Source organism: Phalacrocorax carbo, chromosome 2, assembly GCF_963921805.1.
Source record: "Phalacrocorax carbo chromosome 2, bPhaCar2.1, whole genome shotgun sequence".
NCBI lineage: Eukaryota > Metazoa > Chordata > Aves > Suliformes > Phalacrocoracidae > Phalacrocorax > Phalacrocorax carbo.
The window spans coordinates 120027073-120041734 of NC_087514.1; the positions used below are offsets into that span (position 1 = coordinate 120027073).

At 40.5% G+C, this 14662-nt stretch overlaps 1 protein-coding gene across 2 annotated transcripts in view; it reads right to left on the reverse strand.

The window, feature by feature from the left end:
- Positions 1-14662, reverse strand: part of TMEM108 (transmembrane protein 108) — a 169549-nt gene that overhangs the window by 73405 nt on the left and 81482 nt on the right. The window lies entirely within an intron of this gene.

Below are 14662 nucleotides of genomic sequence, written 5' to 3' on the forward strand. Positions count from 1 at the left end.
GAGAACTCCTCCCACTAACTGATCCCATGGCTGAGAAAACAACAGAAACTGAAGAGTCTTTCCTAGCACAATTGTCTTGTTATCTCTGACTGTAAAAAAAAATGCTCTTGGTTCCCCTCTCTACCAAGTAAATTTTTTTTGCTTCTGTCTTAGCACAGGAACTGAAGGATGCAAAGGAAAAGCAGAGTACCGAACATGAAATAATGCCTCCTCCATTGCTTTTTTTTAGGTTGCCTTTCTCCACGTCTTTTCTGCAAAGCACATCTCATGATGGAAGCTTCCAAAATGAGAAGACTGCACAGCATGCAAAATCAGAACAGGCAATTTTCCCTCTTTGTTTTTCCAGAATTCTCTTTTATAGAGGTTTCCCCTTCTGGTTGCCAGGGGCTCTCAGCAGCAGGAAGGCTGACTGAGCATTGTTATGAAATATAATTTTTAAAAGTCTTTTTATTAATATTTTCCCCAAATTTATTTGTTTCAATAGCAGAAGATTTACTGCGAGTTTTAGAGTTATGTTCAAAAACCATGAACACGAAGGGCGTTGAAAGTATGCAAAAATGTATTGCTTTCCAAAGTAATGTTAATAATACATTTGTGGATAGAGACCCGCTCTATACTAGTTGAGACAGAGCATGGATGTAATGTATTCACAAGTACTGTGGATAAATCACCTCGATAAATTCTTCATGTTGTACTGTAATCTCCAAAAGCTTTCTGACTGGTAAAAATCAGCCTTACTGATCTGTCTGTGGTTCTTCTCACTATCTCATTATTCATCTGCCAGTGACAACTGAAGTTGAAACAACCAATGTCTTTATACATCTGGCACCACAAAACAACTTTACTTTATGAAAGAAAGTCTTGATTGTTTTTTAAAAATACTAACACAAACCTGCATCCTCCTGCACACCTCTCCCCCCTGTTCTCCCTCAGCATATCAGATCACACTTTAAAAATATACTTCTCTGTGCTTTGGTTCTCATGAAGGCAGTAGTCAAAGTTTTTCAATAATTTCTACTTAATAAACACAAGAAATAGTTCTTCCAAAATTATCAGTGAAATGGACATACTACATGACAGTCCTTTCTTAACAGCAATAAGCATCATATTCTACTCACAGGTAAACTTTGGAGAAATACACCTCTATAAGCTCATGCATTACTTTAAAACACAACTATAAATATTACTTTGATGATTTAAGTACCAAGGTAAGCCTTGATAAGCTTGGTCTGAATTTCACAGAGTCATAGAATCACAGAATGGTTTGGGTTGGAAGGGATCTTAAAGATCATCTGGTTCCAACCTGCGCTGCCATGGGCAAGGACACCTTCCACTAGACCAGGTTGCTCAGAGCCCCATCCAACCTGGGCTTGAATACTTCCAGGGATGAGACATCCACAACTTCTCTGGGCAACCTGTTCCAGTGCCTCACCACCCTCATAGTGAAGAATTTCTTCCTCATATCTAAAGTAAGTCTGCCCTCTTTCAGTTTAAAGCCATTACCCCTTGTCCTATCAGTACATGCCCTTGTAAAAAGCCCCTCTCCAGCTTTCTTGTAGGCCCCCTTGAAGTTCTGGAAGGCTGCTGTAAGGTCTCCTTGGAGCCTTCTCTTCTCCAGGCTGAGCGACCTCAACTAGCTCAGCCTGTCTTCATAGGAGAGGTGCTCCTGCCCTCTGATCACCTTCATGGCACTCCTCCAGACTCACTCCAACAAGTCGGTCCCCTTCTTATGTTGGGGGCCTCAGAGCTGAACGCAGCACTCCAGCTGGGGTCTCATGAGAGCAGAGCAGAGGGGGAGAATCACCTCCCTCGACCTGGTCACGCTTCTTTTGATGCAGCCCAGGATATGATTGGCTTTCTCATGGTTTCATTCCCTTGTGAATGCTGCTGTGCAGAACAAACACATATTGATCTGTCCTTTGCGCTAGATCACAGACTTGGCAACATACCTCTCCTATCAAAATAGTCACTGAACAGGAACAGAAACTCTTGTCCCAGACAGTGACAATATGCATCCAGTCCAAAAAGCGGGATACACAATACGCAGTCTGGAGATACAGCAGGACCATGTGTGATCTCCTTTTCTCCATGGATACGAAGCTTGAATCCCTTCAATCCACAAGGTGAAAAAGGCTTTATGCTCATTGATGCCATGCTGACAAGCATCACCTCTGCTAGACCTAAAAACTTCACTTTGAAACACCGAAGACTGAGACCTCCCCATCCCATATAAGTCACGAGACAGTGAGTAAAAGGGATCCTATCATAACTTTGCTGCATCACCTGAAAAGCAGAATACAACTTGCAAATTAAAATATGAGAGTAACCTGTCTCTACTCCATAAACCTCACATTTGCGATTAAATGTGTTAGGATAGGTGTTGGTAACGTCATAATCAAACACCACCTGATTTCCAAATGAGTATTCGGATTCATTAATTCATTTGGATTCATCTCCCATCCTCTGACATTTTGACAGCAGGCACCTAAGAATGCAGAGAACTTTCCCTATAGGGGACACATCCCTTTGAGGATTAAATGCAGGATTATTCAACCAGGAAATTTAATTTTAAAAGACAAGTACTAGGAGACAGATTTCTTTTTTCATTCATTCTTCACACTTTCTGTAATAATCTGAATACTTCTAAAAATAAAAGCAGAAGGATGGCATAACCAATGCCTGTTAATAGAAAAATAATTGGCTTAAATGAGGCACACACTCATATGCACAAAAAATAAATGGCCCAACAATTCTTTTGAGAGTTACAATATTTTTAGCCATATGGTATTTCTTATTAATTGTTATAATTACTAAGAGCCAAATGTGTTCTCAGCACTGTACACAACATCCAAATACTGTCAACCCCTAGGCCAAAATGCTTACAGTTCAAAAGATAAGACAGGTAGGAACAGGAGACACTGAGAAATGCAGCAACAAGAACAACAGCCCAATGTCTCCCCGATATTAGGAGGCGAATTAGGCCTCACTCTTGCAACTGCATCAGGAACATCCCTCTGAAAATAACAAAATGGGATCTAAGCCTTTTATCTTCCACAGAGTCAGCAAAGGAAAAGCAGCGGGGAAAAAAAAAATAGAGGCACGTTTTGTTTTGAGGCTTAATAATTCACACTGGCTCTACGGCATATTTTGGGCCTTTAGCCATTTATGCTAATTGAATGTAACCCTCAAGCTGTTTTTTCTGTAATGGAGGTGCTCTGGATCACGGCCAGCCCAGAGTTGCACAAGCTCCTCACTGAACCATGCCGTGCAGCTGTGGGTCACAAAAAGGCCTGCGAACCAGGGGAATAATGCTGAAAATTTTGATGCACCAGGGAAAACCACTGTGGGAAAGGCATATTGTTCTGGTAGGAGTGAAGCACAGTTAACTGGATGTCCTGGTTTGGGCTTGTTGCTACTGCATCCCCACAGCTCTCCCTGCTGCTGGGTTCACTGCCCTGCCTATTTTACATGAGACCAGGAGCAGGGATCATGCACAGCAGGGAGAAGTGGCCTTCTCAGGGCTTTGAATAGCCACATGAAGCCACCAAATGGCATCGTCACCTTCCACAAGACAGATGTGTTTTCTATACTGGGAAATACTAGGAAACACCAATGGATACAGGTACCTTGTAATTCAGAGAAGAAGATCAATAGCCAGGAAGGTAGATAACAATAAGAATTGAGACCAAGACATTTTCCTCAGAATTTCCTTTGATTTCTGAAAGAGATTTTCCTGAGATGAGCTAATCAAGTGTAGGTATACTGCACACCACTCACCCCAGGTTTTCTCTGACTCTGTGAATTATGAAGGGAGGGTACCTTCCTTTTTCCCATAGAAGCCCTTTCTTGGACGATGTACACTAAGCACTCTCTGTCTTATGCTGCCTCCAGTCCAGCCATCTCCACCTCAGAGGCCAGAGGATTTATATCTGATTCCCTGTCAGTCACATACATGCTTTGCAGTGACTTTGCAACTAAGTCCCAGTCATAAATCTCCCAAGAGCCAGGAAAGATGCACTGCAATATGCATAGCTGAGGCCCAGGGTCCTGTTACTCTATCTTGTAGATTATCTCTCTCCTAAGGGATTGTTCTGCTTGAAAAAAGGCTGCTAGTGTCCATTCTTATTAAGCTGCAGCAAATACTCCATTCCTGCACATGCTCCTTGTAAGCTCCTGGGAATCGGTCTCAGAGCATCCTCCCTCCCTAAGCACCTATTACTCTTTCTCTCTCTCTGGCCCAGGCTTCATCCTCAATAACTGTCAGGGCACTTCTGTGCAGCACAGATCGTAATGTGATTAACTTTATGCTTCACAACCTCAGCATTAAGTAGGTCCCGGGGCAGGGATTTGACATGAGGCTCTCAGGCAGGGATAGGGCCCTGATCAGAAAAAACAGCTCTTCATTCCTGAAATGGCAGGACAAAACAGCTTTGTACTAGGTGAAATGGCCAGTTGCTCTAAGGAAACACTGCCAAACCGAGCACTACTGAAGCAAAAGACATAAAATGGGAGATAATTGCTCCATTCTACGTCCAAGACAAGGCCAAAAGATCACAGGGTTTGAAACCGTTTTCCTTCTCTCCCCGTGCTTTGAGGCTCTGATTAACTCTCTATATACAAATACAAGTGGTTTGCCCTGCAAGCATACTGTTGTCCATTTATCAGGTATTCTCATTGTTTGTTATCTTCACTTTCTTTTCTTTGACATCTTAATTGTGGTGCCTGTATGTTAATTGTTAATGCCCCCAGCAATGAGAAGCTGTCATACCACAATGCATTTGTAGCCTCTATAGGAGCCAGTGGTATCTAATGCTTTGGAAGATACTGCAAAGCCATAATTCTCCTTCCCACGGGATGCTAACTTCAAGAACCAGTACCTTTTTCAAATACATAAAGAATTAGAAACTTCATGTTAAAGTACTGAGAGCCCCTCGCACGCTGGCCCCAAAGGAATTCCAGCAGCAACAAAGCCCTGGGATTTACAAAATGCACCTATAATCTATGGCCAGAAATCATGCTGGTTTTCACCCAGTTTACACAAAAGTACTGTCACTAATACTCTATGGTTCACTTTGAAAGCCACAATGAAATGTGATGGGGTCTTGTGTAAGTCCACAAGTTTTCAAACTCTTTTAGGTTCTCCTGCAGTGACTCATAACTACTGATGACATTGGTTATGAAGCTATTTAAGACCAATATTCCCCAGGAAGGAGAGGGAATTGCTTGTTCCCTTTCTAGCAATGAGGAAGGTCCATGGGTTAAAGACCACAATGAGATAGAGTCTGTTGAATGGTCTAAACGTTTCCATCAATAAATTCCAGCAGTATTTTAGCTTTCTACGCAGCGCATGCTTTATTCTGTCACAGGACTGGATATGTGCTTCTACTGGTGATGGCAGTGGCTTGAAAGATATCTATAAGCACCACCAGTACAGAGTAAGAACATAGTGAATATAGTGAATACATACATAAGAATATAGTGAATACAGAATATGCACCCAATAAATTTGATCAACACAAGTCTTTTAGCGGGTATATGACATACACCTACAGATTGCAACTCTACCTACAATAAGAAATTAATATATCTGCTTTATTAAGAGGAATATGCAGTCATCTCTCCCCACCTTGCATTGCTTCCTTCACTGACAGGGTACAAGAAAGGCTTCTTTTCCTTCTTCTCCCAGCGCAAGAAATCAGTTATAACAGAATTAAGAAGTATTGTCTTGTGAGAGCTACTCCAACCATGGCAAGCTGCATGGCAGCATGAACAAGCAAGAGCAGCCTTTGTGGATCAAATGCACGTGGGATTGTATAGAAAGGACAGAATACTTCTCCTAGACGATGAGACAGATCAGGTCATCAGCTGTAACATTTTAAATTGGAGACTTAAATTAATTGCATAATTTCACTGGAACCTAAATTAATTAGTTAATGTCTACACAATACTGTGACTTTATAAAGTACTGAGTAAGAAGCATTTGTTACCACTAATAGGAACTGTAAATGTGCACTTGATTCAGTGCCCCTTTTTTTTTTCCCCTTTCTTTATAACTCGGTCTTAGTAAGCCCAGATCAACTCTGTAGTTAGTAAGCATATTCATCAACTCTGAAGCAAAAGGCTTATGTTCTGCACAGTATTACATAGTTTTGAAACAAAGTCTGCTCCCTTACATTAAGAGAAAAGGAATCAGATTTTCCAAAGTATCTCGGCACTTCATTATCAAAGAGACATGCCTGGTTCAATTCTTAAAGCCACCTGCAGACCTTTCATACTTAGCTACCATTAAGATGAAAATCAGATGAACACCTGGTTAACTTAGGAAAGTTACTTAGGAAAACTCACTGAATGCCCAACTGAATAGTTATATATTTGCTGATTTGGAAAACCTGGCCTTAAAATCGTGCCCTTGTCCCTGGATATGACAGGAACCTGGCCTTGAGTAAAAAGAATAGCTCGAAGAACCATGTCATCATCACAGTATAGAAGAAAAGCTAAGTGATGGGAAAGCTAGTGGGGCTACACAGCACTATTCTGTCCAAACCTGGAGTGGTGGATTCTTCCTGAGCACTTGTGGCACACATTCTAACAGACACACCAGCCAGCATGGGGACCCGGCTCCTCCACCCCAAGAAAACATGGCCTTGGGGTTGTGGTTCCCTTACCTTCTCTAGCTGAAGGCGTGTGTTTTTAAGTTACTATAGCAGGGGTAGAGTATTCTTCCTACCAAGGTCACTTTTCAAACTCCTTTTGTGGGACATGTAACAAACATCTTCCTTTTATCCAAGTATAATATGTGTGTGTGTGTGTGTGTGTGTGTGTAAATCATGTGAAATGAGACTGTGGGCTTTTTCCAGACCTTGGGAGCACATCCTGCCCTTGAGATTTCAGGCATTAGAGGATATACATAGTTTAAAGCGATAATGTACTACAAAACAATACGATCATACCAATTATGTAGAGGCCTTGATTTGTCAAGGAAGTTTTGCAGATGCCTATCTTCAACATAAAGACCAGCCGGATACACTGCTTTGTGAAGCAATGGCTTTATTCCAAAGGCTAACTTAGATGATGTTTCACAGCAAGTTTTTTTTGCAGGTGGAGTTTTGAAGTTTTACACAGAGTTGAACATAGATTTTGGCATATGCTCAGGTTTTTTGGAGATCTGTTGTAGAACTGGAGAGGACATCAATATATTTGCGATTTAGAGATGGGACAGGGATAACAACCATCACATGCTGCCAAGTTGGATGACACTTGGTTTTATAGGTATTTCTTCCAAACGTTTTCCACAGCCTGCAATGAGCTTTGTTTTATAAGTATTTCTTCTAAATTGTTTATACAGCCTGCAGTAAGCCACAATGGACACATACATGAGTGACTAAAGTAGACATAACCTCCACAGTTAGGTCTTCCTTGTTTAAAAATAATGGCATGTAGAGTGCCAAGGGGTGGGTGAAGGGAAAAGAGTTCAAAGGCTTTGCAAAAAATCAAGAAATTTTTAACATTTAAAAGTTCCAGTACCTAACACAGTAGTATAAATATCACTGTATTACTGATACCAGTGGTACATGTCCATGTGCATGGCAGTTCACACATGGGGGAATATCAGACAACAATGTATATTAAGTATCTAACAGTTAGCCATTTTTCTGTCTTTCTCACAGGAACAGTGTCACGGGCATTGAAAATTCATGAACATTAGACACGAGTGTGTGTGCTGACATAAAAATTTTCTCATGTCAAATTACTGGAACACAGTCCAAGAGAGATTCAAGTTTATGGCTAGTGGCTGCTGTAGGAGCAATCTGACTGGTGCTAAGAGCTCTAGTTACATATTTAACTGATTCTGCTGGATTAGGGTTTGATTGCAATATTGTCAAAAACATACCAACGTCTCTTCGGCACAGCCAGCAAGAAAAGAAGGCTTTGGGGAAGGAAATAAATCTTTGACAAGATATTTTTGTTTTATAATGCAACATATCAAATCAAGCTGGGAACATGAAGGATGGGAATAAAATCCCAATCCTACTAAAGTCAGCAAGGGTTTTGCCACCGAACTCAATAAGACCAATATTTCATGGTCACTAGGCTGTCTGCATATCATTAATTCTTCGTCCTCCACTTGACTTGATGCTGAGTCTCAAAGACACACACATGAAATTTCACAAGCTGCTAAGTCTCTGTTCCTGAACTTTCATTTCTATTAGAGATGGATGAATAGACTTTTGAAAGGGAAAATAGAGAAAAGTCAAATTTGTACTCCTGCCTATTCACTCTTCCTCTAAAACATCTCTCTCAAGGCTTGAGGCAAACAATACTGAATCTAAAATAGAGGATTAGGCAGATACATTGTCATACGATGGGGATCACTTCAGGTCCAAAACACAAATAATTCAAAACATAAGATGGAAATAATATTGTGGAATCATTTTTTACCTATCAAATTATTGTTTTAACAAGACGGAAAGGAATTTTAAAACCAAATCCTTGCAGCATTTTCCAACTTGGGTAAACATCCATATTTATATGTATGTATTTAATGTCTCTTCATCTTATAGCACAATGGTCATGGACATTGTTACCAGAATGTCCCACAACTAGCGTGTGAATGCTTGATGAATACAAACACCAGGAAGTTATCCATGTTCTCATTAATTCTGAAAAACCTACAGGGTTCTAGTGCAAATAGTACAAGTATAAGCATAAATTGAAGGTACTTAATGCCAAGAACATAATCAGACTATCAAATGATATGTGCAAAGGCACGAGTTGCTTGCTTGCCAATAGAAAGAGCAAATATAATAACTGTAACTCTCTGTTGGCTTTTTATCCCAAATTCAGTATCAAGGACTTAAACCATGACCTGAAAGGCTACAGCCCCATGTCTATTCCACATCTTTCTGTGTTTCAGCAAATCTGCAAGAACAGTGGAGAAGTTTTCACAATATGTTAGTTTTCACAGTAAGTTTTTTGGGAGGGTTGCTATGTCCTAAATTTCTGTCTGCTCTTGTTCTGCAGAATAAGGCAGAACATCCCCTCCCCAATACAAGTATCTCAAACTCTTTAATAAGTTTGTGCAATCTGTGAAATGCTACCAAACTGTTACATCTTTAAGGGCAAGAATGTTCATGGAACCAGCAACTTTAAAATAAATACTGCAAACTATTCATGGAAACAGTCTCAGGTTTAGAATCACAAGAGCCATCCGATTCACAGAGTTGTGCTGATCCAGGCAGGGAGCAGGAACACGCTCTCCTGGGTGCATGCAGCTGAAATCTCACTAAAGGGCACATCAAGGACGCTGGACCTTACATCTGATAAGAAAATGCGTATTCAATTTAGTTTCTTTATAAGGTGTATCAGTTTGCTTTTAAAGCTACCTTTAAAAAGGTCTGTTTTCCAGGAAGGGATCACAAAATGGAAGGTTGCAGCTTCTTTCAAGAAGGCAAAGTTTTTGCTGAGAAACTGAAGCAACAACCTTTAATTGAATTCTGGGAAAAGCAAGTGTTGATGGACTGCTTGCAGCGAGCTGCCCGATGGGCAGTCTGTTACCGAGCCACGTGACTTTCAAACACAAATGCTTCAGCCCAGTGAGTATCCCAAAAAGCTTTGTACATGAAACACTGCATACCCAGAGGCTGTTTACCTTTCTAATTTTTAAGCAAACCAGATGGAATCTGCTGCTGGATAACCACTCCCTGCTGCTCTCTTTGCCTAAGCTAACACCTACTATCCTAACAGAGCACAAAAATGTTGTTTTCTTTTCTCTCTGTGAGTCCTCGTGAATGATAGGAAGAGTCTCTCTGCTGATCTGTATCAAGTGATCCCCAGTACCTTTATGTCAGCTGTATGTTTCTACTGCACGGATTAATTATACATAGCTCGTGAAAACTGAGACCCCCTCTGCTGAAGCAAGCAGGCTCGTTTGCACTAAGGACACAGTACCTAGCGGTCACAGGATCAGAGGGTCTGATGGGAACTTTTGAAATAATCTAGATGACCTCTGTCTCCCTGAAAGATGGGGTTTTTTTCCATTCAGTGCTTCAGTTGCAGACTAAAATCCTCCTGACTTGTCTGTCCTAGCGTTTCAATGTCCTACCCTGCTAAAGTATTTTTGCCTGATGTCTAACATCAAGCTGCCTGCTCTATAAATCCACTTCTTCATGTCTTTTCTACTACTATGGGCAGGGAACAGGTTATTGTCCTGCTTCTGGCAGTAGTCTTTTTTGTAGTTACCATGCCTCCCCACTTGGTATAAACGATCCACATGTAACTGTATAAACGAGCCATCAGTGCATACCATCTTATTAATACCATGTAATTATTCACAGATGGTACTTGGCAATAGAAACAGGAGTCGGTGGGTGTTGGTTCCTATTAGAGGCAATAGGAATTACGAGATAATGCTGCGCAGCACCTTTCAGAAGGCACTGAGAATTGGGTCTTCTCTAAAACAGGAATTTAACAAAGTCACATTGCTTATCAAATATTTATGAAAAGAGGGATAAGCCCCTGGACTTGCTTCAGACTCAAATGGAGCACTGGCTTGTGCTAACCCTTTCTATAGGGTGAAATTCACTGCAAGAGACTTAACCAAAAGGTGGTCAGGCTGCCAGGTAAAAACCGAGGAAGGTGAGCTGCATCCACAGCAAGGGGATACCTTTGTGACAGCCTGAATTATAAGGCATGGCCACTCACTGCCATTTTTGCTCAGTTTGCTAGAGAGAGCGGTGCAAGGCTGTACATAGGAGATTCTTTCTATTGATATTACTGGGCATTGTGCCAGGCCTCAGAGATGAAAGAGTGATGCTTGGGAACGCAGTAAGTGATAATGGCATGAAGAAACACTCAGACTGGCATTTATTTCCAGATGCTATGGTGACAGGCCCTCATACAGACACTGGTGCCGTAAGTAAACAGAAAATAAAAGTCCTTCCATTTTTCAGGAAAATAAATGCCTGAAGAAGAAAGTCATAAAGCTCATGTGCCAAGGGCTTCACCAGTTACCTTTCTCCACATTTTTCTCTTGTTTATATGTAACTCAGAAGCCCTTAGTGAACAGTGCATGCATGGTAAATTATAATGTGCATGTTTTATTACAGAAAATACAGACATATTGTGGCTCGTGCTGTAGGGCTTAAATCATCACATTAGGTCTTTATAAAAAATGGAGATCGCTCAGCTTCATGGGAAAGGCATTTGCATCTTCATCATTACGGAGTCAACAAACTTCATCCATAAAGATGTGCCTAGAACAAATGGCAGCAAATTGTGGACCCATGTTTTCCTTTAATTGGTCCTCATCAACTCAATCTAGCTAGTGACTTCAGAGAGCTCTCTCTAAGAAATATCTTCCAAATTTTTTGTTTCAATCTTATGGGTTTTTTAAACATCTTACAGATTTCAGATTACACAGAATCTTTGAAGATACAGTTAGAAAGCACTGCTTCTTTACAGTTACATCCCACGTTTAATCACTTATTCATAAATTATGAATGAATAGAGGTAAAGTAGCATCGCCCAGATCCCCTGTCCTGGGCCAAATGTAGCACTGCAATTTTTACAAAGTCTACCTCTTGACAACTGGGATCAGATTCAAGCCAGCTACAACCATATTCAAGAGAGCAGCTGCTGCTAGTGCCATTTTCACATACTATTCTTGATCAGCATAAATGCATAGAATATGCTCTTTTTGGAAAGCACAGCAGAAGAATATGGATGGCAATAGACTATTTACATAACTCCTCTAAAATTCACAAAAGAAAAGGACATATGCTACATTTAAAACCTTATTTAGATATGGGCCTGACTTTTAAAAATACAGCTAACAAATCCCACTAGTCTGTAAATCAGACGGATATCTACATGTTTTCTTCTAGCCCCAAAGCCAAGCAGTCCTCATGAGTATGAGGGTCCCACAGTCTCAGACACTGCACTGACACAGCTGGACACAGCACAGACGAACAGAGACGCAAACAAATACACAGAAGTGTTTAGCCACTACTGGCCCAGTGGCACAACTGGGGCTCAACCAAGATGTGAGAGACCCCATAGCAACAGACCAGTTTGGGGTTGAAACTGCTTCTTCCTACATTTCTTAGCCACAGGCACACTCACACAAGCACAGAGAGTTTTGTCTCTCCAGCTGATCACTGTTTCTACGAAAACCACCAACACTTTGGTCAAGCCATCCCAGTTTTTGACTCAGAAGGGTACATATATAAGGCACATATCTCTCTATAGCCCTAAGCCTCAGTTTATCACTCATAACATAGCAGACGAGATGAAAATGCTGCCGCATCAGAGAGGCAGCACCATGGACCCGCTTGTTGCAGTCGCAGATGAGGAAGGCAGGTAGCCATAGGACACTGGTGAATCAGCCCAAAGTAGAACATCCTATTTTAACACTTTCTCAGAAGGTTTTTTTTTTTCTCTGTATAATAGCAGCAGTTTTCCCTCTTTTGTGCAAATGAAACAAATAAGACCATGCTGCAGGCCCCTGTTTAGCATAAAGAACAGTTACAGGAAACACATTAAAGTCATTTCCTCTTCCTTGTTTGCAGAATGCTCTCTCCGGAGATTGTTTTTAGTATTATGGCATATTATTGGGGGAAAAGTATTATTTGGGGAAAAAGTGAGCTTAGGTGACACACCTATAGGGCATCAAAAAGAAAACTGATTTAATAGGAATTAAGTAACTTGGTGGATCTTGCCATAGCCTTCTTACAAACCAGCCAACCAAACAGCCAGTGAAAAAACTCGTTCCAGATGCGCAAAATATCTCTTCTATAGATAGAGCTGTTGCATTTGTGAATGATAACTGCTTTTAGTACACATATTTCCTGCACTCTGAGAAATAAAACAGTTTATCTGTCAGTAGAAATAGTATGTTCAGAATCCAGATTTTCAAATTACATAATGGAGTTCACAATATTGTTGCTATTTATATTACTTATATATATGTGTGCATGTGTGTGTATATATATATATATATATATAGTTTGCTCAGTCTTTCCCCTCTTCATTTTCAGTGTTCCTCTATTTGCTGCCTAGATCTTCAACATATTACCCCCAAAAATATAGTTTAAAGCAGCAGGGATAACAATGGGGAATGCTGCCAAGCAGAGAACCATGATATTGAAAAAATTTACAGAAAGACCCAACACTGTGATAGGTTGTATGTAGAGTATACATTCCCTTTTTCCCCGACCATGTTGATAGAAATGTATTCATACTGTTCAGTTTCATATCTTCATTACAATGAACCTAATGTTGCTCCAGCAACTGAGATAATTTTAGGATTAAGTTACTATTCAACATGTAGAAACATGACAAAATGTGATGTAAAGTAATTCCGGGTCCCTAGCTATTGTAAAGCTACCACAGCCCCCGCTGCTGTCAGTGCGTTTCTGGTTACAGTTCTCCCGAAGGAGCTCCCCAGCCTTGTGCTCCAGCCAGGCACACAGCCTCCAGGAGCCAAAGGTATGCTGGCCAGGTCACTTAGGCACATCTGGCCTAGTTTATGTTCGTTAGAGCAAAACGGTCTTGGGTGCACCTCCGGACTTCCTCCTCAGATGCCATGAAGACAAAGTTGAATTTCTCCTGTGTCATAGGAGAAGCTGTAAATAAGAATAGGAACACCAGCCAATCTAGAACTGAAAAGAAATCTCTCACTTTATAACCTGATGGTAATGAGTAAAGCAAAGATATGATATTAACCAGATTTCTATAAGAGTCCATAAAATATTTGTTAGACTTAATTTTCACACATGCCAATAAAAGCAATGGTCATTGCATTGCTCATTCCGTGCATACTAAGCATGATTTTCAGGTGTCTGTCTCGCTTGGACCAGAATAAGAGAAATCCATACAAATTTGTGTACTGTAATACATATCTTAAGTCAGAAATTCTGCTGAATAGACAATATAAAACTACTTTTTTAGATTCTTACTGTAAATTAGCGATTTCCTTTGTAAAACATAAAAAAGAGAGTGATTACACTTACATTTTGCCTATTATTATTTTATTTAAACTGTAAGATTTTGAAGAAAAGTTGCTGTTTGCAATGTTGACACTACAAATTGTCAACATACAGAAATGCCTGAACAGTGTCAATAAGGTTTTACATTTAAAACCTTGCTTTACTCCCTTGAATAGGGGAGGCAGCCCCCATCTACACAGCCTAAATTTCACCTGAGTAATTTTGCTGGACTTTCATACTGGATGACTCTTCTGAAAGCCAAAACTTAGAAAAAAGAAACTAGTCATCTCAGGAAGTGACACAGAATTTAGGGCTGTGTGAATCTGGGGCTCCCTTCCCTCACTTGTAGATCTTTTATTGAGACCCCAGCACCAGAAGTGCCGTATGGCATGTATCCCTTTTATCCGCTGAGAACTAGACAAAACCCATGATTAAAAAAACATGACATTATTTCTTCCAACCACCATCCTCCTCTGCTTTTGCATCTCATTTTTCTGAGGGTGTTCACAGTTGCAAGGCACAGCAAATCACTTTTACTCTGTAAAGGCTCTGCAGAATCAGCTGACGCTTCAATTCGTTTTTCTAATACCTCTCCAAATACCTCAGTTAACAAGACAATTTAACTTCCATATGGGTCCTCCAGGTACCTGAAGAAAGGCACATGGTTAAGTACCTCC